The sequence below is a fragment of the Pan paniscus genome, chromosome 13 (assembly GCF_029289425.2).
Source record: "Pan paniscus chromosome 13, NHGRI_mPanPan1-v2.0_pri, whole genome shotgun sequence".
Classification (NCBI taxonomy): domain Eukaryota; kingdom Metazoa; phylum Chordata; class Mammalia; order Primates; family Hominidae; genus Pan; species Pan paniscus.
The window spans coordinates 109,623,670-109,649,530 of NC_073262.2; the positions used below are offsets into that span (position 1 = coordinate 109,623,670).

At 40.3% G+C, this 25,861-nt stretch overlaps 1 long non-coding RNA gene across 1 annotated transcript in view; it reads right to left on the reverse strand.

Moving 5' to 3' along the window:
- Nucleotides 1–24,399, reverse strand: part of LOC134728712 (uncharacterized) — a 125,524-nt gene extending 101,125 nt beyond the window's left edge. The window contains exon 1 of the long non-coding RNA XR_010109407.1: nt 24,247–24,399. This is a non-coding gene — a long non-coding RNA (uncharacterized LOC134728712). The remainder of the gene's footprint in view (nt 1–24,246) is intronic.
- Nucleotides 24,400–25,861: the final 1,462 nt, after the last annotated feature.

A 25,861-nucleotide genomic window follows, 5' to 3' on the forward strand; every position in this document is an offset into this window, starting at 1 on the left:
GCTAAAGTAAAAATTAGTAAGCTAGAACATTATATACAAGGGGTCCCCTAACAGGAACTAGAAAGGGTAAGAGTTGGAAGAAAAAAGGTAAAAATTAAGTGATATAGAAGATAGAAATAGAAGTAACAGACTCCATCAATTATGAGTCACAAAAGGAGAGAAATCAGTTTCCAGATGAACAGAAGAAAGAATTTTTAAATGTAATGGTGATGAATTTCCCATAATTGAATAAAAAATATATATCCTTTGTACCCTTTGTTCTGGGTTACTGCCGTATGTGTTCCACAAAAAACAGTCAACTAAGAAAGAAAAAGACGTGTGATTCAGGAAACAGGGATTCCATCATGGGAGAGAGGCCAAGGAAATTCTTTAGTTAATGGGGGGAAGAGATCCTGGAATGATTGTCATGTGGCAGACCTAGGGAGCAACCAGTCCATGTTAGAGGAAAAGGTCAGAGGCTCTGAGAGAAATGCTTTCAAGACAATAAATTCTTAGACTATGTGATATTTAAATGTATTGTGAAGAGACATGCTGGTGACAGAAATTTTAGGGATGAATTGGTATTCGGTGTCTACAAAACTAAGCAAGTAGAAAAGCAAAAACAATTATGAATGCCAACAAAAACAAAAAATTATACAAGAAAGAAAATATATGCTGATAATACATTAAATGCTTGCTTTTGAATAATTTCTATTATATATACATTGAGCTCCAAAACAGAAAAATGGAAGGCCAATTGCGTGCATTTCTTAGGGCTGCTCTAACAAAGTACCACACACCAGGTGGCTTAAGAAGAGAAATTTATTGTCTCACAGTTCTGGAGGCTAGAAGTCCAAAAACAAGGCGTTGGCAGGATTGGTTCTTTCTGAAGACTGTGAGGAAGGATCTGTTCCAGGTCTCTCTCTCTGCTTGTAGATGACCATCTTTATGTTCACATGGTGTTCTCTCTGTCTTCAAGTCTAAATTTCCCCTTTTTATAAGAACACCAGTCATACTGGATTAGGGTCCTCACTTTATCTCAATTATCTCTGTAAATATCCTACCTCTAAATAAGGTAACATTCTGAGGTACTGAGGGTTAGGAAGGTAACATGAATTTTGGAGAGACATAATTCAACCCATAACACTGCCCAATTCATTTCATGAGGCCAGTATATCCTTAATATCAAAATTGAATAACAATTTAATTGAGAAGAGATGTCATCAAGATGGCTGGCTAGAAGCACTCAGCACTCACCTCCTCCAGGAAGAACAATTAGAACAACAAACAGGCAATCACATGTTCAATAGAGTGTCTGGGGGAGAACACTGGAATTCAGCCAAAAAGTGATGAAGACCCTTTGAGGCACAGAGACTCAGGATGGCAGCATAGAGAGGAAAGCAAAGCACCAGCTCAGATTGACTCAGAGCCAAGAGAGACTCACACTGTGAGGGAAAAGGTAAGTGGAAGATCCCTGCCATCCACATTTCCACCACAGTTACCTGTGTCAGGCCTCTGAGCCCAAGCTAAGCCATCATATCCACTGTGACCTGCACATACACATCCAGATGGACAGTTCCTGCCTTAACTGATGACATTCCACCACAAAAGAAGTGAAAATGGCCTGTTCCTGCCTTAACTGATGACATTGTCTTGTGAAATTCCTTCTCTGGCTCATCCTGGCTCAAAAGCTCCCCTACTGAGCACCTTGTGACCCCCACTCTGCCCGCCAGAGAACAACCCCCTGTTGACTGTAATTTTCCTTTATCTACCCAAATCTTATAAAATGGCCCCACCCCTATCTCCCTTCACTGACTCTCTTTTCGGACTCAGCCAGCCTGCACCCAGATGAAATAAACAACCATGTTGCTCACACAAAGCCTGTTTGGTGATCTCTTCACACGGACGCACATAAAATTTGGTGCTGTGACTCAGATCAGGGGACCTCCCTTGGGAGATCAATCCCCTGTCCTCCTGCTCTTTGCCGTGTGAAAAAGATCCACCTACGACCTCAGGTCCTCAGACCCACCAGTCCAAGGAACATCTCACCAATTTTAAATCGGGTAAGCAGCCTCTTCTTACTCTCTTCTCCAACCTCTCTCACTATCCCTCAACCACTTTCTCCTTTCCACTCTTCAATCTCTCCCTTCTCTTAATTTCAATTCTTTTCATTTTCTGGTAGAGACAAATGAGACACATTTTATCCATGGACCCAAAACTCCGGCGCCAGTCACAGACTGGGAAGGCAGCCTTCCCTTGGTATTTAGTCATTGCAGGGACACCTCTCTGATTATTCACCCACGTTTCAGAGGTGTCAGACCATGCAGGGACACCTGCCTTGGTCCTTCACCCTTAGCGGCAAGTCCTGCTTTTCTGGGGGAGGGGCAAGTACCCCAATCCCTTCTCTCCGTGTCTCTACCCCTTCTCTGCTTTTCTGGGGGAGAGGCAAGAACCCCTCAACCCCTTCTCCTTCACCCTTAGTGGCAAGTCCCACTTTTCTGGGGGAGGGGCAGGTACCCCAACCTCGTATGTCTGCGCCCCATCCCTTATTTCTGTGCTCCGACCTCTTATATCTCTGTGCCCCGATCCCTTATTTCTGCACCCCAACCTCTTATATCTCTGCACCCTGACCCCTTATCTCCATGCCCTGATCTCATATCTCTGTGCCCCAACCCCTTTCCCACTTTTCTGGAGGGTAAGAACCCCCGAACTGCTTCCCTCCGTGTCTCTACTCTCCCTTTTCTTTAAACTTGCCTCCTTCACTATAGGCAACCTTCCACCCTCCATTCCTCCTTCTTCTCCCTTAGCCTCTGTTCTTAAGAACATAAAACCTCTTCAACTCTCACCTGACCTAAACCCTAAATGCCTTATTTTCTTCTACAATGCCGCTTGACCCCAATACAAACTAGACAGTGGTTCTAAATGGCCAGAAAACGGCACTTCCAATTTCTCCATCCTACAAGACCTAAATAATTTTTGTTGAAAAATAGGCAAATGGTCTGAGGTGCCTGATGTCCAGGCACTCTTTTACACATCAGTCCCTCCCTAGTCTCTGTTCCCAATGCAACTAGTCACTAATCTTCCTTCTTTCCCTCCTACCTGTCCCCTCAGTCCCAACCCCAAGCGTCACTGAGTCTTTCTAATCTTCCTTTTCTACAGACCCATTTGACCTCTCCCCTCCTTGCCAGGCCAAGTTAGGTCCCAATTCTTCCTCAGCCTCCACTCCTCCACCCTATAATCTTCTTATCACCTCCCCTCCTCACACCCGGTCCGGTTTACAGTTTCATTCCATGAGTAGCCCTCCCCCACCTGCCCAGCAATTTCCTCTTAAAAAGGTAGCTGAAGCTAAAGGCATAGTCAAGGTTAATGCTCCTTTTTCTTTATCAGACCTCTCCCAAATCAGTGAGCGTTTAGGCTCTTTCATCAAATATGAAAAACCCAGCCCAGTTCATGGCTCATTCAGCAGCAACCCTGAGACGCTTTACAGCCCTAGACCCTAAAAGGTCAAAAGGCCGTCTTATTCTCAATATACATTTTATTACCCAATCTGCTCCCAACATTAAATAAAACTCCAAAAATTAAATTCCGGCCCTCAAACCCCACATCAGGACTTAATTAACCTCACCTTCAAGGTGTACAATAATAGAGCAGAGGCAGCCAAGTAGCAACATATTTCTGAGTTGCAATTCTTTGCCTCCACTGTGAGATAAACCCCAGCCACATCTCCAGCACACAAGAACTCCAGACGCCTGAACCGCAGCTGCCAGGGGTTCCTCCAGAACCTCCTCCCCCAGGAGGAGGCACTTGCTACAAGTGCCGGAAATCTGGCCACTGGGCCGAGGAATGCCCGTAGCCCGGGATTCCTCCTAAGCCATGTCCCATCTGTGTGGGACCCTACTGGAAATCAGACTGTTCAACTCACCTGGCAGCCACTCCCAGAGTCCCTGGATCTCTGGCCGAAGGCTCTCTGACTGACTCCTTCCCAGATCTTCTCGGCTTAGCAGCTGAAGACTGACACTGCCCGATCGCCTCGGAAGCCTACAGGACCGCCACAGACACTCTAAGTAACTCTCACAGTGGATGGTAAGTCCATCCCCTTCTTAATCAATACGGAGGCTACTCACTCCACATTACCTTATTTTCAAGGGCCTGTTTCCCTTGCTTCCATAACTGCTGTGCATATTGACAGCCAGGCTTCTAAACCTCTTAAAACTTCCCAACTCTAGTGCCGACTTAGACAATACTCTTTTAAGCACTCCTTTTTAGTTATCCCCACCTGCCTAGTTCCCTTATTAGGCCGAGACACTTTAACTAAATTATCTGCTTCCCTGACTATTCCTGGGCTACAGCCATACCTCATTGCCGCCTTTTCCCCCAGTTCAAAGCCTCCTTCACATCCTCCCCTTGTATCTCCCCACCTTAACCCACAAGTATAAGACACCTCTACTCCCTCCTTAGCTATCGATCATGCACCACTTACCATCCCATTAAAACCTAATCACTCTTACCCTGCTCAATGCCAATATCCCATCCCACAGCATGCTTTGAAAGGATTAAAGCCTGTTATCACTCGCCTGTTACAGCATGGCGTTTTAAAGCCTATAAACTCCCCTTACCATTCCCCCATTTTACCTGTCCTAAAACCAGACAAGGCTTACAGGTTAATTCAGGATCTGTGCCTTATCAACCAAATTGTTTTGCCTATCCACCCTGTAGTGCCCAACCCATACACTCTTTTGTCCTCAATACCTTCCTCCACAACTAACTGTTCCGTTCTTGATCTTAAAGATGCTTTTTTCACTATTCCCCTGCACCCCTCGTCCCAGCCTCTCTTTGCTTTCACCTGGACTGACCCTGACACACATCAGTCCCAGCAGCTTACCTGGGCTGTGCTGCTGCAAAGTTTCAGGGACAGCCCTCATTACTTCAGCCAAGCTCTTTCTCATGATTTAGTTTCTTTCCACCCCTCTGCTTCTCACCTTATTCAATATACTGATGACCTTCTTCTTTGTAGCCCCTCCTTTGAATCTTCTCAACAAGACACACTTCTGCTCCTTCAGCATTTATTCTCCAAAGGATTTCAGGTATCCCCCTCCAAAGCTTAAATTTCTTCTCCATTCGTTACCTACCTCGGCATAATTCTTCATAAAAACACACTTGCTCTCCCTGCTGATCGTGTCTGACGAATCTCTCAAACCCCAACCCCTTCTACAAAACAACAACTCCTTTCCTCCCTGGGCGTGGTTAGATACTTTCACCTTTGGATACCTGGTTTTCCATCCTAACAAAACCATTATATAAACTCACAAAAGGAAACCTAGCTGACCCCATAGATCCTAAATCCTTTCCTCACTCCTCTTTCCGTTCCTTGAAGACAGCTTTAGAGACTGCCCTGACTCTAGCTCTCCCTGACTAATCCCAACCCTTTTCATTACACACAGCTGAAGTGCAGGGCTGTGCAGTCAGAATTCTTACACAAGGACCAGGATCGTGTCCTGTAGCCTTTTTGTCCAAACAACTTGACCTTACTGTTTTAAGCTGGCCATTATGTCTCTCTGCCGTGGCTGCTGCCGCCGTAATACTTTTAGAGGCCCTTAAAATCACAAACTATGCCCAACTCACTCTCTACAGCTCTCGTAATTTCCAAAATCTATTTTCTTCCTCACACCTGACGCATATACTTTCTGCTCCCTGGCTCCTTCAGCTGTACTCACTCTTTGTTAAGTCTCCCACAATTACCATCGTTCCTGGCCCGGACTTCAATCCGGCCTCCCACATTATTCCTGATACCACACCTGACCCTCATGACTGCATCTCTCTGATCCACCTGACGTTCACCCCATTTCCCCACATTTCCTTCTTCCCTGTTTCTCACCCTGATCACACTTGGTTTATTGATGGCAGTTCCACCAGGCCTAATCACCACACACGAGCAAAGGCAGACTATGCTATAGTACAAACCACTAGCCCGCCTCTTAAAACTTCTCATTTCCTTTCCATCGTAGAAATCTGTCCTCAAGGAAATAACTTCTCAGTGTTCCATCTGCTATTCTACTACTTCTCAAGGATTATTCAGGCCCCCTCCCTTCCCTACACATCAAGCTTGAGGATTTGCCCCCACCCAGGACTCGCAAATTAGCTTTAATCAACATGCCCCGAGTCAGATAACTAAAATACCTCTTAGTCTAGGTAGACACTTTCACTAGATAAGTAGAGGCCTTTCCTACAGTGTCTGAGAAGTCCACCGCAGTCATTTCTTCCCTTCTGTCAGACATAATTCCTCAGTTTAGCCTTCCCACCTCTATACAGTCTAATAACGGACCAGCCTTTATTAGTCAAATCAGCCAAGCATTTTTTCAGGCTCTTAGTATTCAGTGACAGACTAATGATCTATTAAAAACACACCTCACCAAGCTCAGCCACCAACTTAAAAAGGACTGGACAATACTTTTACCACTTTCCCTTCTCAGAATTCAGGCCTGTCCTTGGAATGCTACAAGGTACAGCCCATTTAAGCTTCTGTATAGACGCTCCTTTTTATTAGGCCCCAGTCTCATTCCAGACACCAGACCAACTTAGGCTGTGCCCCAAAAAACTTGTCATCCCTACTGTCTTCTGTCTAGTCATATTCCTATTCACTGTTCTCAACTATTCATACATGCCCTGTTCTTGTTTACACTGCCAGTTTACACTGTTTCTCCAAGTCATCACAGCTGATATCTCCTGGTGCTATCCCCAAACTGCCACTCTTAACTCTTAAAGTAAATAAATAATCTTTGCTGGCAAGGCTATGCTGAACCTCCTTAGGCACTCTCTAATTAGGTGTCCTAGGTCCTCCCAATTCTTAGTCCTTTAATACCTGTTTTTCTCCTTCTCTTATTCCATTTAGTTTTTCAATTCATACAAAACTGTATCCAGGCCATCACCAATAATTCTAAATGACAAATGTTTCTTCTAACAACCCCACAATATCACCCCTTACCACAAAATCTTCCTTCAGCTTAATCTCTCCCACTCTAGGTTCCCACTCCACCCCTAATCCCGCTCGAAGCAGCCCTGAGAAACATCGCCCATTATCTCTCCATACCACCCCCAAAAATTTTCACCTTCCCAACACTTTACCACTATTTCGTTTTTTTTTCTTATTAATATAAGAAGACAGGAATGTCAGGCCTCTGAGCCCAAGCTAAGCCATCATATCCCCTGTGACCTGCATGTACACATCCAGATGGCTGGTTCCTGCCTTAACTGATGACATTCCACCACAAAAGAAGTGAAAATGGCCTGTTCCTGCCTTAACTGATGACATTGTCTTGTGAAATTCCTTCTCCTGGCTCATCCTGGCTCAAAAGCTCCCCTACTGAGCACCTTGTGACCCCCACTCTGCCCACCAGAGAACAACCCCCCTTTGACTGTAATTTTCCTTTATCTACCCAAATCTTATAAAACGGCCCCACCCCTATCTCCCTTCACTGACTCTCTTTTCGGACTCAGCCTGCCTGCACCCAGGTGAAATAAACAGCCATGTTGCTCACACAAAGCCTGTTTGGTGGTCTCTTCACACGGACGTGCATGAAAACCTGCAATCCAAGCTGAAAGAGAGACCCACAGCCCTTGCAGTCCTTGAGACTTGTATGGAAAGCTGTCTTGGGTTCCCACAATTGCATTATTCCAAAGAGGGATTTTATAATAGGTTCTCCTCAAAATGGCACCACATTTTCATTTTAAGAGTGAAGCCAACATAAGAGTGCATCATGTCCTAGGGTCCAATAGGTCCTGTATCTCCACATCCTGGGACCCCACCAACATCTCACTACATTCATCCAAAGGGCTACCGTGTCACAATCCTAGCTCGATCCAGCAGTGCAGCCATGACTCTGGCACTTCCCACATTGCATACTACATACAATACTACAGTGAGGATGCTGCCTCTAGGACAGAGGAAGCCAATGCATGTGCTCCCCAGAACTCAAGTCCTGCTTACCTGGGGCCTGACACCACCACTGCCTGTGACCCTGCACCCCAGTGGTGGAGCTAGTGCTCCCTCCAGGGACCCAAGGACTCACAAGAACAGGGCCTGCTGCCACTGCTGGCATTCCTGCCTCCTCCAAAGCATACCTGTCATGGGTCTTCATGTGCCCCCTAGGGACTTGAGGACTGGCCTGTCTGGGACCTACTGCTGCTGCTAACAATCTTATCCCCTTCAGCAGCAGAACCACTGAGCATCCACATGTGTCCTCCAGGGGCCTGAGGAGTGGACCTCTCCAATGGCAGAGTTGCTGTGCACCTGAGTGTGGCCCCCTGGGGCCAAAGGACCAACCCATTTGGCATCCCCTTCTCCAGCAAAGCCATGCCACAGCGTCTACCACAGCCTAGGCCACTGAGGTACTCACAGACATGCTGACATTGATTAAAACAAAAGAAATCCTGTGGAGACTACACTACTGTGCCATCCACAACCAAAGGCAAAGTACACTATCCAACCAACACTACAGGATACAATACACCCACAGGAAAAAGTCTTTTTCTATGAAAGCTACTCCATAAAATTGGAAGAAATGGCTGTTCGACAAGATGTGCAGATATCCATGTAGAGATATAAGAAATATGAAAAAGCAAGGAAACATGACACCTTCAAAGTAAAACAATAATTCTCCAGTAACAGTCCCCAAAGACAAGAAAATCTCCAAAATGTCTGAAAAAAAATTTACAATAAAAATATTAAGAAAACTCAGTGAAATGTGAGAGAACACAGAAAGGAAATTCAATGAAATCAGAAAAACAATTCATCATCTGAATTAGAAATTCAACAAAAAGATAGGAGATAGATATCATAAAATAGAACCAAACAGAAATCTTGGAACTGAAGAATTTAATGAGTGAAATAAAAAATAAAATGAAAAGCTTTAATAATAGACTAGATCAAGCAGAAGAATGAATTTCTGAACTTGAAAACAGGTCTTTTGCAATACCTGGTCAGACAAAAAAAAAAAAAGAAAAAAGGAATAAAAAAGAATAAAGAAAGTAAGAAAGTCTACAGGACACATGGAACATCACTGAGTTTCAAAAGGACAGAAAGATGGGAAATAGCATAGAAAACCTGTTTAATGAACTAATAGCTGAAAACTTTCCAAGTGTTGGGATATGGACATCCAGATACAAAAAGCTCAAAGATCCCCAAATAAATTCAACTCAAAAAGTCCTCTCAGAGGCACATTATAATCAAACTGTCAAAGGTCAAAGATAAAGAGACATTTCTACAAACAGCAAGAGAAAAAGCGTCAAGTCACATAGAAGGGAAACTTCATCATACTAACAGCAGATTTCCCTGATAGTCCAGAAGAGAATGAGTTTTATATATTCAAAGTGCTGAAAGAAAAATATGGCTAGTCAAGAACTCTATGCCCAGCAAACCTATCCTTCAGAGATGAAGGACAAATAAAGTCTTTCCAAACAAGCAAAAAGTGAAGGAATTAATCACCACTAGACTGGCCCTACAAGTAATGCTTGAGGAAGTTCTACAGCTGGACATGAAAGGATGATATCTACCATCATGATAACATGTGAAAATATAAATCCCACAGGTAGAAGAGATATACAAATGGGAAATAGAGAGCAATCAAATGTTATTACTAAAGAAAACTACCAAACTGAAAAGATGAACAAAAGAGGAAGAAAGGGACAAAGGCTAGAAAACAATAAATTGACAAGAATTAAGTCCCCACTTATCAATAACAACTTGAATGTAAATGATTTAAATTCCCAAATTAAAAGATACAGACTGGCTGACTGGATTTTTTTTTTAAAAAGACCCAACTATTTGCTGCCTAAAAGAGATTCACCTCACCTGTAAAGAACACACACAAACTGAAAGCGAAGGGATGGAAAAGATAGTACACACAAATGGAAACTAAAAGTGAGCAAAAGTAGCCATACTTTTATCAGATAAAATAGACTTGAAATTATAAAACCCCCAAAGAGACCAAGAAAATCATTACATAATGACAAAGGAATCAACTCAGGAAGAGAATATAACAATTATAAATATATATGCACCCAACACCAGCACACACAGATACATAAAACAAATATTATTAGAGCTAAAGGGAGAGATAGACCTTAAAAAAATAAGGTAGAATTTCAACTCTCAGCATTTCACTGTCAGCATTGGACAGATCATCTACACAGAAAATCAACAAAGAAACTTTGGACTTAAACAGCACTATAGTCCAAGTGGACCTAACAGGCTTTTACAGAATATTTTATACAATAGTTTCAGAATGCACATTCTTCTCACTGGTACATGAAACACTAAGATAGACCATATGTTAGGCCATAAAATCAGTCTCAACAAATTTTTAGAAATTGAAATCATATCATGCATCTTTTCAGGTCACAATGGAATGAAACCAGAAGTGAATAACAGAAGGAACTTTGGAAACTGTACCACCAGATGTAAATTAAACAACCTACTCCTGAACAGCCAATGAAGAAATTAAAGGTCAATGAAGACATTAAAGATACTACAAAATGTATTGAAACAAGTGAAAATAGAAATACAACATACCAAAACCTATGAAATACAGCAAAAGCAGTACTGAGAGGGAAGTTTATAAAAATAAATGTTTACATCAAAAAAGTAAGACAATTTCAAATTAGCAACCTAATGATGCACCTCAAGGAATTAAAAAAGCAAGAGCAAATAGAACCCAAAATTAGTATGAGGAAAGAAATAGTAGAGATCAGAAAAGAACTAAATGAAATAGAGAATGAAAAAGTAATACAAAAGATCAATAAAATGACAATTTTTTAAGATAAAATCAACAAACCATTAGCTAGACTAAGACGTAAAAAAGAAATCCCAGATAAATAAAATCAGAAACAAAAAAGGAGATATTAAAACTGATAACACAGAAATACAAAGGATCATTACAGACTTTTATAAACAACTATACACCAACAAATTGGAAAAGCTAGAGGAAATTGATCAATTACTAGACATATAAAACCTATCAAGATTGAACCTGGAAGAAATAGAAAACCTGAACAGAGGAACAATGGATAACAAGATTGAATCAGTAATAAAAAGCCTCTCAACAAACATACAAAAAAGGCAGGACCAGCTGGCTTCACTGTTGAATTCTACCAAACTTACCAAAACAACAACAATGACAAAAACAAACAACAACAAAATCACTAACATAAATTCGTCTCATATTATTCCAAAAAAATCGAAGAGAAGCAAATTCTTTGAAACTCATCTTACAAGGCTAGTACTACCCTGATAACAAACAAGGCAAGGACACAACAACGATAAAAAAAAAACTACAGACCAATATTCCAGATGAACATAGATGCAAAAATTCTTAACATAATACTACCAAACCAAATCCTACAGTACGTCAAAAATATACAACATGATCAAGTGTTGTTTATCCCAGGAATGCAAGAATTGTTCAACATATGTACATCATCAATAAACATGATATATCAAATTAATATTAATAGAATGAAGGACAAAAGCCATGTGATTACCTCAGTAGATGCAGAAAAAGCATTCGATAAAATTCAATATCTCTTCCTGATAAAAACTCTCAATAAATTAGTTGTAAAAGTAGTGTGCCTCAACACAATAAAAGCAATATATGACAAATCCACAGCTAACACCATACTGAATGGAGAAAAGCTGAAAGCTTTGTCTTTAGGAATTGGAACAAGGGCTGGGTATGGTGGCTTATGTCTGTAATCCTAGCACTTTGGGAGGTCGTGGTGGGAGGATCACTTGAGCTCAGGAGTTTGAGACCAGCCTGAGCAACACAGTGAGATGTTGTCTCTACAAAAAATTTTAAAAATTGTCAGGGCATGGTGGCACATACCTGTAGTCCCAGCTGCTCAGGTAGATGAGGCAGGAGGATTGCTCGAGCCCCAGAGGTCAAGGCTGCAGTGAACCATGCTCATGCCACTGCGCTCCAGCCTAGGTGACAGAGCAAGACCCCGTCTCAAAAAAAAAAAAAAAAACACACACACACACACAAAAAAAAAAAAGCAAAAAAAAAAAAAACTTACAATAAGACAAGGATGCCCACTTTCACCACTCTTACTCAGCATGGTACCAGAAGTCCTAGCCTGAGCAATCAGGCAAGAGAAAATAATAACCAATTTGGAAAATAGGGAGTCAAATTATCCTTTTCTGCAGATCAAATGATATAGTGAAACCTAAAGGCTCTGCCAAAAACCCCTTAGAACTGATATATGAATTCAATAAAGTTTCAGGATACAGAATCAACATACAAAAATCACTATCATTTCTAAGCACCAATAACAAGCTAGCTAAGAAAAAAAATCAAGAAAATGATTCCATTTAAAATAGCTACAAAAAAACCCATATAGGAATACATTTAACTAAGCAGGTGAAAGAGTTCTACAATGAAAACTACAAAACACTGATGAAAGAAATGGAAAGGGCCACACAAAAAAATGGAAAGAAAAAAACCTAATGTTCATGATTGAAAGATTTAATATTGGGCCGAGCATGGTGGCTCATGCCTGTAATCCCAGCACTTTGGAAAGCCAAGGCAGGTGGTTCACCTGAGGTTGGGAGTTCAAGACCAGCCCGGCCAACATGGAGAAACCCCATCTCTACTAAAAATGCAAAATTAGCCAGGTGCATGCCTGTATTCCCACCTACTCGGGAGGCTGAGGCAGGAGAGTCACTTGAACCCAGGAGGCGGAGGTTGTGGTGATCTGAGATCATGCCATTGCACTCCAGCCTGGGCAACAAAAGTGAAACTCCATCTCAAAAAAAAAAAAAAAAAAAGGAATTAATATTGTTAAAATGACCATACTACCAAAAGCAATCTACAGATTAAATGCAATCCTTATCAAAATACCAATGGCATTCTTTACCAAAATAGAAAAAACAATCCCAAAATGTGTACAAAAGATCCCAAGTAGATAATTCTAAACAAAAAGAACAAACTTGGAGGTATCATACCACCTGACTTCAAAATATATTACAAACCTACTGTAATTAAAACAAGATGGTGCTGGTATAAAAATAGACACATGGACCAATGGAACAGAATAGAACACAAAGAAATAAATTCATTTATTTATAGACAACTGATTTTCAACAAAGGTTCCAGGAATATATATTGGGAAAATGTAAGCCTTTTCAATAAATGGTGCTGGAAAAACTGGATATCCATATGGAGAAGAATGAAACTAGGCTCACGTATCTCACCATATACAAAAATCAACTCAAACTAGACTTAAAAGATTTAAGTATAAGATCCCAAACTAGAAAACTCCTAGGAAAAAAAACCGGGGAAATGCTTTGGGACATTGGTCTGGGAAAATATTTTGTACCCCAAAAGCACAGGCAGCAAAAGCAAAAATAGGGGAATCTATCAAATATCTAAAATAGTATTATATCAAACTAAAAAACTTTGCACAACAAAGGAAACAACCAACGTAGTAAAGGGACAATCTGTAGAATGGAAGAAAATATTTGCAAACTATACATACAAATGATTAATATCTAGAATATACAAGGAACTCAAACAACAGGAAAAAAATGACAACAACAACAACAAAACAATGAATAATCTAACTTTAAAGTGGACAAAGGATCTGAATAGGCATTTCTTTAAAAAAGACATACAGGCCTGGAGTGGTGGCTCACGCCTGTAATACCAGCACTTTGAGAGGCCAAGGCGGGTGGATCATGAGGTCAAGAGATGGAGACCATCCTGGTCAACATGGTGAAATCCTATCTCTACTAAAAATGCAGAAATTAGCTGGGTGTGGTGGCATGCACCTGTAGTCCCAGCTACTTGGGAGGCTGAGGCAAGAGCATCACTTGAACCCGGGAGGTGGAGGTTGCAGTGAGCCGAGATCGCACCGCTGCACTCCAGCCTGGCAACAGAGCAAGACTCTGTCTCAAAAAATAAAAAGACATACAAATGGCCAAGTATTATGAAAAAATACTCAACATTACTAATGATTAGAGAAATGCAAATTAAAACCACAATGAGATATCACCTCATACCAGTTAGAATGACTATTATCAAAAAGACAAAAATAAAATAAAATAAAAAACAAATGCTGGCAAGGACACAGAGAAAAATGATCTCTTATGCACTATTGGTGGGAATGTTAATTATTACAGTCATTATGGAAAACAGTATGGAGGTTCCTTAAAAAACTAAAAATAGAACTATCATACGATCCAACAATCCCATTACTATTTGTTCAAAGGAAAGAAAATAAGTATATTGAAAAGGTATCTGCATTCTCATGTTTATTGCAGCACTAGTCACAACAGCCAAGATATGGAGTCAACCTAAATGTCCATTAACTGATGAATGGATAAAGAAAATGTGGTATATATACACAATGGAATACTACTGAACCATAAAAATGAAATCCCATCATTTATGACAACACGGATGAGCCTGAAGGACATAATTTTCTGTGAAGTAAGTCGGACAAAGAAGGAAAAATATTGTGTGTTCTCACTTATGTGTGGAATCCAAAAAAGTCGGGCTCATAGAAGTGGAGAGTGAAATAGTGGTTATTAGGGGATAGGCAGTGTAAAGGGGAGAGGGAGATAGGGAGAGGTTGTTTAATGAATACAAAATTGCAGCTAGATAAGAGGAAAGTGTTCTAGTGTTCTAAAGCACTACAGGGTGACTAGTTAACAATAATTTATGGTGTATTTTCAAACAGCTAGAAGAGAGGATTTTGAATGTTCCCAACACAAAAAATGGTAAATATTGAAAGTGATAAATATGCTATTGACCCTGATTGTATCATTACACATTGTATAAGTGTACTGAAATATCTCTCTCTACCCCATTAATACATACAGTTATTATGTGTTTATTTAAAATAAAAATGGATTTAATAGAATAAGTACTGATTTATTACAATATAATGAAGACATTTATAGATCAGTTTCATGAATGAACATAGATGTAATAATTACCTGATCATCCCAGATGCAAAACATTGTTTGATAAAGTTCAGTACTTACATTTATAATTTAGAAAATCTTAGAAACTTGAAAAAATATATAACTGTGACTGGTGAAGCAATTAAGTTAAAATTACAAAATGTAAGGCAGTATTTTTGTGACAGGGCAGGAAATGACTTCTTAAACAAAACTTGAAAAGCATAAATCATCAGGCCAAAAAAAGAACTAATTTACACTGAAATTAAGAATTTTACTTCAATAAAGGACATCACACATTAATAGATATCTACCAAGATGAAGAAGATATTTGTGGCATCTAAACCAACAAGGGATTTTTTTTAATATACAAAGATCTAAAAATGGATAAGGAAAATATAACTCCAATAGATAAAATGGGCAAGGCAATTTTACAAAAGAGGAAATCTAGAAAGTTAACAAGCATGTATCAGGATGTTTAAACTCATTGGTAATCAGTGAAATACAAATTAAAACAATTAGATTGACCAACAAAATAGACAGTTCGATAATACCAAGTATCAGAGAGGATGTGGGGATATAGGGACACTGGGACTTTCAGGCACTGCTGAAGCAAAGGCAGGCTATAGGGCAGTTTTTCACTATTTAGTATTATTAACTAGGCATGTGTCCTGTAAGTTAGCAATTCCACTCTGGATATGTATCCTGGAAATCATCCTTGGGGTCTGTAAAGTGACATGTATGACCATGTTCATTGCAACATGGGTTAAGGGAGCAGGGATTCATAGGTAACTTGGGTATTTATCACTGTGGGAGTGGATAGGAAAAACGTGATGGAGACACAATATGGAGTATTATGTAGCAGTTGGAAGCAAAGAATTACAAAACATTACATTGTACCCCGTTAATATACATAATTATTATGTCAATTAGAAATGAATCAATACACATATGCTTGGTGAAAAAAGTTGGAAACAGAAGATATATAATATTATTTACAAAAATTAAAAAGTTATGCACACACAAAAATACATATATTTAAAGACGATTTTGAATTAAAAGGATACACATAAAGCACATTAACCTATGGTAGTGTTATGACAATAAAATGAGATATGCAAATAGGAGAAAAAAGGCAGAAGGAATGAAGGGTGAAAGATGCATTAGTTAGCTATTGTTACAGTAATACTGCATAATAGTTACTAGAATTTCAGTGGTTCATAAATAAACATTTATTTCACACCATCTGAAGGTCAGTTTGGAGTTGGCTTATCTAGGCTAGGAACTCAGTTACAAGCTAAAGGTTGGGTCCAGGTATGTTCCATACGTTTCTCACCATTCTTAGATTAGTCACTACCAAGTTATGTTTTTCTTGTGATGAAGAGCAGGTGCTCAAGTGGGCAAGCCTAACCATGCTAATGCAATGGGACTAATATCCTGTTAACCAAAGCAAGTTATTCAGCCAAGCCCAAAGTCCAGTGTCAGGAAAAATGTTCCACCCACCAGGAGGAATATTCCTCCTGGCTATGGCAAGGGTATAGATATATAATAATAATACAGGTAGGCTAAATATTTGGAATCAGTAATTCCATCTACCATAATGGTGCCTAAGTAGATAGGTAGGTATGTAGGTAGGTAGGTAGATAGATTTATGTTATTATATGTGTGCATATAAATATATTCATACATTCATAAAATAAGAAATAAAGAGGAGACTTGCATGGACAAATAACAATAAGGCATAAACAGAGGAATATGATAAATAAATTCCGTACACTGAAGACCCAAAAAACCAAACCAAAACGCTAAACCACACTAGGAACAGAAGGGAATGGTAAGTGAGTAGGAAGTTCAGGCTAAGTATCAGAGGTGGCATTGCAAATGATTTCAATTAGTTATTGCCATACTCATTATAGGAAGGAAGAGCACAAAGAAAATGTATTACTCTCTTATTTGGAACTTGTGTGTTGGGTTTGTTTTTGTTGTTGTTCTTTGATAAAGATAAGTGATCCCATACTGTTAAATAGAGCTATAATCTGCTTCCGTTGTAAGCAATGCTGCAATATGGTCAAGAATATCTAAAGTTTTGGAGTTCTAATATAAAGTGAGATGAGGCCCACTTTGGCTCTATTCTGAGCTGCTTAATGTACCAAAGTCAGCTCTTTGCTGTTTGTTGTACATTTAGCATATCAGAAGGAAAATCACACACGGATTTTACATAGGGACCATTAATGGAAATCAGCTAATAGAAAAAAAATGGTGAAATGACCACACTTAAACTTAAAACTTCCATTTATCCATAGAAAAATCAGCAAATTATTGGAAAGAGATCTTTGCAAAGCAATGTGGAATTGATATCTAGAACATACAAGAAACTTTGCAAACAAGCAAGAAAAGGACAGGAAACAAAATTTTTTTTAAAAATGGGCAAAGCACATGAACAGGCAATTGACAGGAAAATTGAAATAGCTATTGTGTATGTGAATGATATACATCCTCATTAGTAATCAGACATACAAATTTTGTGGGTTTTTTTAACAAAATGAGATATGATTTTGCACTCATTAGATTGGCAAAAATTAGAAAGTGCTGGCAAGAATATCAGGAAGTTTTGTCCTTACTGGTGGTGAATTATAAATTGGTAGAAACATTCTGTATCACAACCTGAGAAGTACTTAGTGAAATAAAGTATGGGTATAATAGAACTCAAAAATTCCCTTCCTGGATACATACTCTAGAGACTGTCTTGCTCAGATCCGCAAGGAAACATGCTCATATAAGATTATTGCAGCATTATTTATGGTACCATAAAGTTGGAAGCAATCTGAGTATCCACTAGAGAATCTGGGTAACCCATAGATATCCCCTAAGGAAATGAATAAGTAAAGTGCATTACATGCAGGAGTCAGAAATGGTGTATGCGTGTATTAGAAAAATCTGCAGGATTCAGAAGCAATGAACTAGATTTATATAGAGGAAGTATATAGAGATCTCAAAAATACTATGTTAGATAAAAATGAGAAGGAAAATGAGATTCATAGCACATTACCATCTATAGAACTTTAAAAAATATATAAATGACACTAAATATTTGTAGGTAAACACCAATATACCAAATAAACATACGGAAGGTGGTTTAGAAGGATCTGTAAAACACACTTGAGAAGGTGCTGATGAAAGTGTTGCAGTGGATGATTGGAGACGGACATGAAAGGGGTAACAAACCAAAATAAAATAGGGCTTTGCAAGGATGATAGCGTTCAATGAATTATCTCAACTCGATATACCTATGCTAATAGATAAACAGCAATTGAGTCCCTCAAACAATTCCGTTTCTTTAAAAAGTGCTGTGATCAGAAACTATGTTTTCAAGTTTCTGATGAAGTCCAGCATCAGAAAACACATGAAAATTGAAGAAAACAAGGCCATTTGTAGATTCTTTTGGTCAATCATTCATTTACACATAGAGGTGGAACGGTGCTCATCTAGAGAGATTTTCTATTGGTTTTGATATAAGTTTGCTGCAGTTGAGTGAGTTAACAATGGCATTTGTTTAAGTTAAATTGTTTTCTCTTTGTTCACCTGCAGTGACCATCATTTAAGGACTAAACACTTATCAAATAACTCCACATTTCTGACCAAATAGCCGATTGCCAGTAAATGAACAGTCTGAAAGCATTCCTACAGAAGTCAGCCAGCTCTAAATCTCTCTCTCTCTTTTTTTTTTTTTTAACAAATAGAGACATCAAGAAGGACTTGAACCATAAGCAAGCAGAAAGTCAGACTGAGTGTCAAAGGTGGCACCTCAAATAATTTTAATGAGCCGTCTTCCTACTCATTACAGGAAACATTAATGTAATGGGAATGCATTTCTCTCTTATTTGGAACCTATAAATATGCAATTTATTAATAAAGATAAGTGGAAACCATACTGCAAAATAGTGCTGCGATGTGATTCTCTTCCTAGCAGAGCTCCAACATGGGCAAGAGTGTCTAATGCTCAGGAGTTCTAATATAAAGTAAGACATGGCCAGGCACAGTGGCTCCCACCTATAGTCCCAGCACTTTGGGAGGCTGAGGTGAGCAGATGGCTTGAGGCCAGGAATTCAAGACCAGCCTGGGCAACATAGCAAGGCCTTGTTTCTACAAGAAAAATAATTTTTAAAAAATTAATTAGGCATGGTGGCCTGTACCTGGAGTTCCAGCTACTCAGGAGGCAGAGGTGGGAGGATCACCTGAGCCCAGGAATTTGAGGCTGCAGTGAGCCTCCAGCCTGGGTGACAGAGCCAGACTCTGCCTCAACAAAATAAAAATAAAATTTAAAAAATAAAGTGAGATGCAAACCTTTTACATCTGACTCTACTCTATTCTGGGTTGCTTAATGTACTAGTGCCAGCTCTGTGCCACTAGACATATATTTAGCATATTGGAAGGAAAACCAAAAACAAGGATTTTTACATAGGAGCTAATCTGATAATTATATGGGTATCCAAAAGTCAGACAGCAAGGGATAGTAAAAACAATATAATTAAACAACTTGAATGAGGCAGGGAGACTAGGGGAATCTATCTCTGAGACTGGATGCTGCATACATTTTATCAAAGAAGAAATTCTAAAGCAGAATTTCATGCAGACGCACATTCACTCCCAGATGATTGATGGGAGCTAATGATCCCAAACATCCCCCTTGACCTAGTGTTCCATTTTCAGGGAGAACTCAAATCGTGATTCTAACAGAAAACAGAACAGTTAGAAGAAGAAGATCAGGGAGGATTTAACTTTTGGCAACATTCCAGGTCAATTCTTCCAATTCCTGAGGCTTGGGAATGGAGATCAGCCATAAGAAATTTGGGATCCCTAAGAATGATAATCTACAAATTCCAATTATTTTCGGTTAAATGTTTTGCTGTCAATGTAGCATTTCCTTTTGCCAGAGACTTCCAGGACATTTTTGAAGCCACTCAAATGTTGCCTCCAAAGAGAGGGGCATCATTACCTCCAGGTCCCAGATGGTGAGGTTGAGGGGTTAAATGAATAGCCCCAGGCCACACACTTCATTTCCAGGAATCAGATGCCAATATGGGATTATCTCTCCAAGTTTCTGATTCTTTGTACAGAAAATAAACCTTTCTAGAGTTAAGACATATCATATGACATCTGCTGTTTATACAATATGAGAAACTCTCCTGAGCAGTGTACAGATCTTGGGATGTAACATCTACCCTTAGAAGTACCCGGCATATATTCATCTATGACTCCTCTTCATAACATGGGGTATACATTATGTTTCTGCAGTAGTAAGTAGGAGAGGCTTGTTAAAAGCACTGGCATTGAATGAGCACCGGACCTTCCAAGTCATTAGCAAGATTGAGACGAGCAGTAAGAAAACACAGTGGTTCTTAAAAAGTACCTTGTGTCATTTAAAGAGCCAAAGAAACTACTTACTATCCTGAGAAGGCAGTATTATGTGGACAGGAAGAATACAGACCTTTGAATTAGACTTGGTTTGATTCTTGTACTCCACCACTTACTATCTGAGTGAACTTAAGCCTCCTTTTCCTTGTCTGTAAAAGTGAGGAGCGGGGTACTAATTGAATAAGGCTTTTGTATATTATGGGTTGAATTTTGCCCCCTGGCACCGAAGTCCTAACCCCAGTACCTCAGAATGCGACCTTAGTTGTAAATAAGATCTTTGCAAATATAGTCACATGAAGATGAGGTCATTGGGATGGGCTCTGATCCAATGTGACTGGAGTCCTTATAAAAAGAGGAAATTTGGACACAGACACACACAGGAGGAAGATGGTGTGAAGAGACAGAGAGAATACCACGCGAAGACAGATGATTGAAATAATGACTCTATAAGCCAAAGAAGTCTGGGACTGCTGGCAAACCACCAGAATGTAGGAAGGGGAATGGGAGGACCCTTCCTCTGGAGTTTCCAGAGATTGCACAACCCTGCCATCATCTTCATTCCAGACTTCCAGTTTCCAGAATTGTACAATTGTACAACAATCAATTACCACACCGTTTGTGGTACTTTGTTACAGACAGTAGCCTTAGAAATGAATATATTGTAAATATTAAAAGCAATTCCTTATGTAAAGCATATTGTGGAACCTCAATCAATCCAAGTTCTCTTTCCAAAGAAAAAGATTTGTACATTGGTATGCAGACAAATACGCCTCACTTTCTCCCTTGAGCTCCACTATGATCTGACCACATGGCAGATGAATCTTTGAGTCTGCTTAAATTCTACAGAGTAGTGCCAGAAATTATCTGGTTTCCTGAGGGATCTCTGGGTTAGGACTGAGCCAAAATTCCTAGATCTGAATTAGAACAGAAGAAACTCCTGAATGGAACACAAACTGCCATTTATTGAGAAGAGCTGAGATGATTTCCTCCAAGGGACACTGTGACACAGTGTCAGGCCTAGCCTAGATTTTCCCTGCATACCTCCTTCCCGGTAGCTGGGGCCTCTCAGCACTCACCTGCAGGCTTGTCCCCAGCCAAGGTTCTGGGACTCTATAACCCTCTAAGGAGTACCTGCTTTGAGAGGCCGTTTGACACAGTGGCTGAGAGTGGACACTGGAGTTTGACAGCCTGTGTTTGATCCCAACTCTGCTATTTGCTGTGTGTCTTTGGGCAAGTTTCTCTCTCAGCCTCAGTTGCCTTCTCTGAAAAATGGGCATATTGATAATCATACCCAGCTCATAAGCATGTGGTGAGGATTCGTTGACTTAACCTACTAAAGCTTAAGGATTGATGTCAAGTTCCTAGGGTGCCTATTATTGTTTCTGCTGTTGCCATTAAGATCAGGTCCCTGCCTGCCCTCCAGTCCTGACAGCTGGCTTTCTAACCCAAAGCCTGAAGCCTCGTCTTAATGACTTGCTAGAGAACCAGGGCCTGAATCAGACTCTCTCTGCACCCTTCCACCATTGTCAAGGGAGGGAGTGTGGTGTCTATGACCCTTCTGTCTCCCTAAGACATCCCTGATGCTATTCACCTGCCAGGATGTCTGAACGCTTTGAACTGTCTACCCCTGTGCTCAACCCCTCATGGTGTCATCTTATGACACTCTGTGTTAACTCCTCCAATGGCAGGAAGTGATTGGGCTGTCACCTGCTGCCTGCCAGCCGGAATGGACTTGCTTCACATCTCAGCAGCTGAACGGTCCCTAAAACACCTGCCCAGACAAGCAGGCTGCAATGCCTCCTATGTACTCTAGCTTCCTGCAGTTAAAGGAGCCATGTCTAACCATAAGACTGGATGCTTCCACACCCCACCAAAATGGAGTTTGCCTGTTTTGACCACAAAGCTGCCAAAACATTACAAATAGTGGGGACTAGATGGACACTTGACAATCTCTAGTTAATAATGGCAAACCCATCACCCATTGGTATTGTATTTAATTTACTAAACCATAAGATCAAGCAGAATGGGAAATTCAACATTTGGAAGACTTTATAATATAAAATTTCATTTTGCAACATTCATTCTAACTGCCTTAATGAGTGGTATTAATATTTAGAAAAAACATCAATAGCAAAATATAAAGTCAAAAAAGTTTAGGTCCCTCCTTTCCCTATGATGACTTTAACTATAAGGTATTACTTAGTTCTACAAAATAAACAGCTGGAAGGGCAACTGAACTACAGGAACACCTAGTGAGCAAGGCTTGTTATAAACGAAGGTTTGTCAAGTACTAATTATGTTCCTAACTATGCTAAATGCTTCATACACATAGTATAACTGAATCCTCATAATAAACTTGTAAATTAGTTACTAGTCTTTTTTCTTACAGATAAAGAAACTGAGGCACAAAAGAGGTTAAATAACTTGACCGAGATTCAAAATCTACTGTAGGTGAGATTTTAACCTAGATCAAAGTCCAGACCCCGCACACTAAGACACAAAACTCTTCTACACTCTTTCTTCCTTTTTCAGTTGATTTTGTCTCCTACAGCTTGACAGTGTCCAACTAAACACGCTCCTTCTAAACACATTCAGTGACATTTGCTTGTGAGAGCCACAGCCAGCAAACACTACCCTTACTGTCTCCAGCACAATGCAAAGTCACCGTGGCCGGCAGCGAGTTGCTTTTCAATTTCATTAACCTTGGTAGAGGCTGGGATGGGGCAAACACTAGAACTGGTTCTCCCAGCCAGCAGCCAGCTTGGACAGGGGCAGAATGTGATTGGGACTTGCCTTAGCATTAGAGGTGATGGTTCACCTCTAGACGAGATGGGCTCTGAAAAGTGATCCTTGAGGATTTCAAATATGTTGATGAAAATGGGAGTGGTGGAGGAAATGGTGAACATTTTTAAGAATGTGCAGGCAGGAAATTAGTGGCCAAAGCTACCCTCTACCCGCCCCCCCCCGCCCCCAAATCAGAGAAAATGGCTTTAGGAAGTTGTGCCTCAACCCCATTCCTGTTTCCTCCCCGTAAATCTACCCTCTAAGTAATCCTCAAGGAATTGGAGTGGTTGCTTTCTCTCTGGCAATAACGGGAATTCCAACTACAGGACAATTAGAATACACCCAGAACTGCCAGTAAAATGTTTCAATGACTTGACTTTACTGGTTTTATAAAACAAGTGAAAGAAATCAGAGACAGTCCAAGATCCTCGCCAAGACGTGAAGTCTCTTTATGAAGTAGACTGCAGGGAACCGTGTGGGCTCCGGATCTCTAGTGCTTCCTCCAATGTGCTGCTTTTAACTAATGCCATCTGCGCGGGGCCCTGTGGTCTCAGGAACACCAGCTCGTGACACAGACTTGAGATTTAGTCGCCACTTCCCTGAATATTTGTTCTGTGTTTTTGAGAGGATCCACTTGGTTTTTCTGAGCCTCGGTTTCCCCATTTGACACTTTCAGGTGATACTGTGTTTCTACCTGTTTCAGGCATAGGTACAACTTGAGGTCTTAGAGGGCAGCCAAACACTTAGAAATGCGATGGATTTTTCCCCTCCCCACTTTACACTTCTAGGTTGCTGTTTGAAGCCTCAGCATAAATTATTTCTGCTCTTATTGACTCCCTATTGCAAATGGGGGTGTGTGTGAGCGTGTGCACGTGTATTTGTGAATGCGCGTGCCCAGCTTGTCTGTCTCCTTTTCATTCTTTCTTTGTTCTTTCCCAAGGCTTCTGTGAGAGTAGCAAATAGAATGGAATGTCCTTGTCCAGCCTGCTCCCCCTCCTTAGGAGGAGGGATGGACCACTTCCTACCGCTCCCTTCCTTCATGCCCCCTCCCCCATCCTCATCAGTGCAGTTGATGAAATGAAAGCCGAGGAAGAGTGATTCGATTATTGCCTGACCTTTGCCGGTGCTGGAAAGAGTGTAGATCCACGTGCTTTCCTCCAATCCTCCTTTGGGGCTTTTCTGGACGTGTCCCCATAGGAGCTCTCCTGCGGCTGGGTTAAATCAGCTTCAGTGGGCTGAATGTGGTTCAAAACCTAAGCGGACCCTCCCCCCAGCCCCCACCCCCACCCTGCTTTATCCTGCGTGGCGTTCATTACAAACAACAATTACTGACAGTAATCAGCTGTCCAGAATAACAAGGACGTTGTATTTTGCTCAGCTTTAGTGCAAAGGCGCATGAGCAAATCTTATTGTGTTCCAGCACAATAAAATACATCTGAAAATCCCCTTTTAGAATTCTGGAAAACATGACCCATGCTACTACTTCTTGACAACATGTAGGAACAATTCCTCTCTTCATTAGGTTGGATTTTCCTTTTGGGTAGAGCACAAACAGGTGGAGAGAAAACTGATGTTTAAGAAAACTGTCACTTTGCCCATAATTTTTTGACAATCCTGGTGCTTGATTGGGAATATTTTACCAGACATCCACTGTTAGATTTCTTGGATTATACACCTTCAGGTGGTGTTGAAATTGTCAATAGTGAAACAAAAGCAACAATTAAATACGAAGCAAGAGAAGAGAAACGGTGAGAAGTTAATACTCTATTTAAACTACTGGAGGGGTTGGAAAGCCGACTTACGAAAATAGCAGTAACAAAAAAAATCTGAAAAACAAATTCACCACCAAACAGTTTCTACTGCTCCATTTATTTCAACTAGTGTGGTATTAATAGAACGCCTAACAGCAGGGAGTAGGAAAATAAATGTATTCTCACTCACAAGGGAATGACTAAATGACTCACAAATGCAAAAATAAATAAATGGCTCCCTATGAAAATCTGAAACTATATTACCCCAACTGAAGCAACTAAGCTTTTTAACTGTAACCTAACATGTTAAATTCAATCAGTTTTATTTGAGGCCATAGATAGATCGAGCGATCAATCTCCATTATCCTGGGCTTTTTTTCATCTTCATAGTGCTATTTTTCTTCCTATGAGACATTTCAGTTCATTTCCTTGAGCCTTCTTCAGTTTAATGGCTGATTTTCAGACCAAAAAAAAATCCCCTTCCTCTAGAGGGAATGGAGAAAAATAGAGCAATGAAAAAAAAAATTTAAGAAGGGCATGTCTTAATTGTATGTAGTGGAGAGAAGGGGGACACAATGTGAGAAAAAGATAACAGGTAGATACATAATGTGTATTATAGCTGGTTTCAAATGTTATGTTAAATGTTAACAGGTGCTGCCTCCTGACACTATAAAAAGACCAACTTTTTGTCTCCTTTATAATTTGTGAACAGGTAGGCCCTGAGGACCAGAATGAGGTCATGCCAATTAACTCAATCACTCTGATTCCTGCAATCAGAGTGATAATGACATCCTTAGCAACCATCCTATCACTATGGCACCAGCCCACTGCTGTAAAAACCCTCTTCATCTACATTGGTTGTAGGTTGGGTGCCAAAGCTGTGATCCTAAAATACACAGGCTGAGAATTTACGTTAAACCTTCCCCACCACCCCATCTCATCCAGGGGCATGACATCTTTCCTCTCTCAAAAGAGGTGC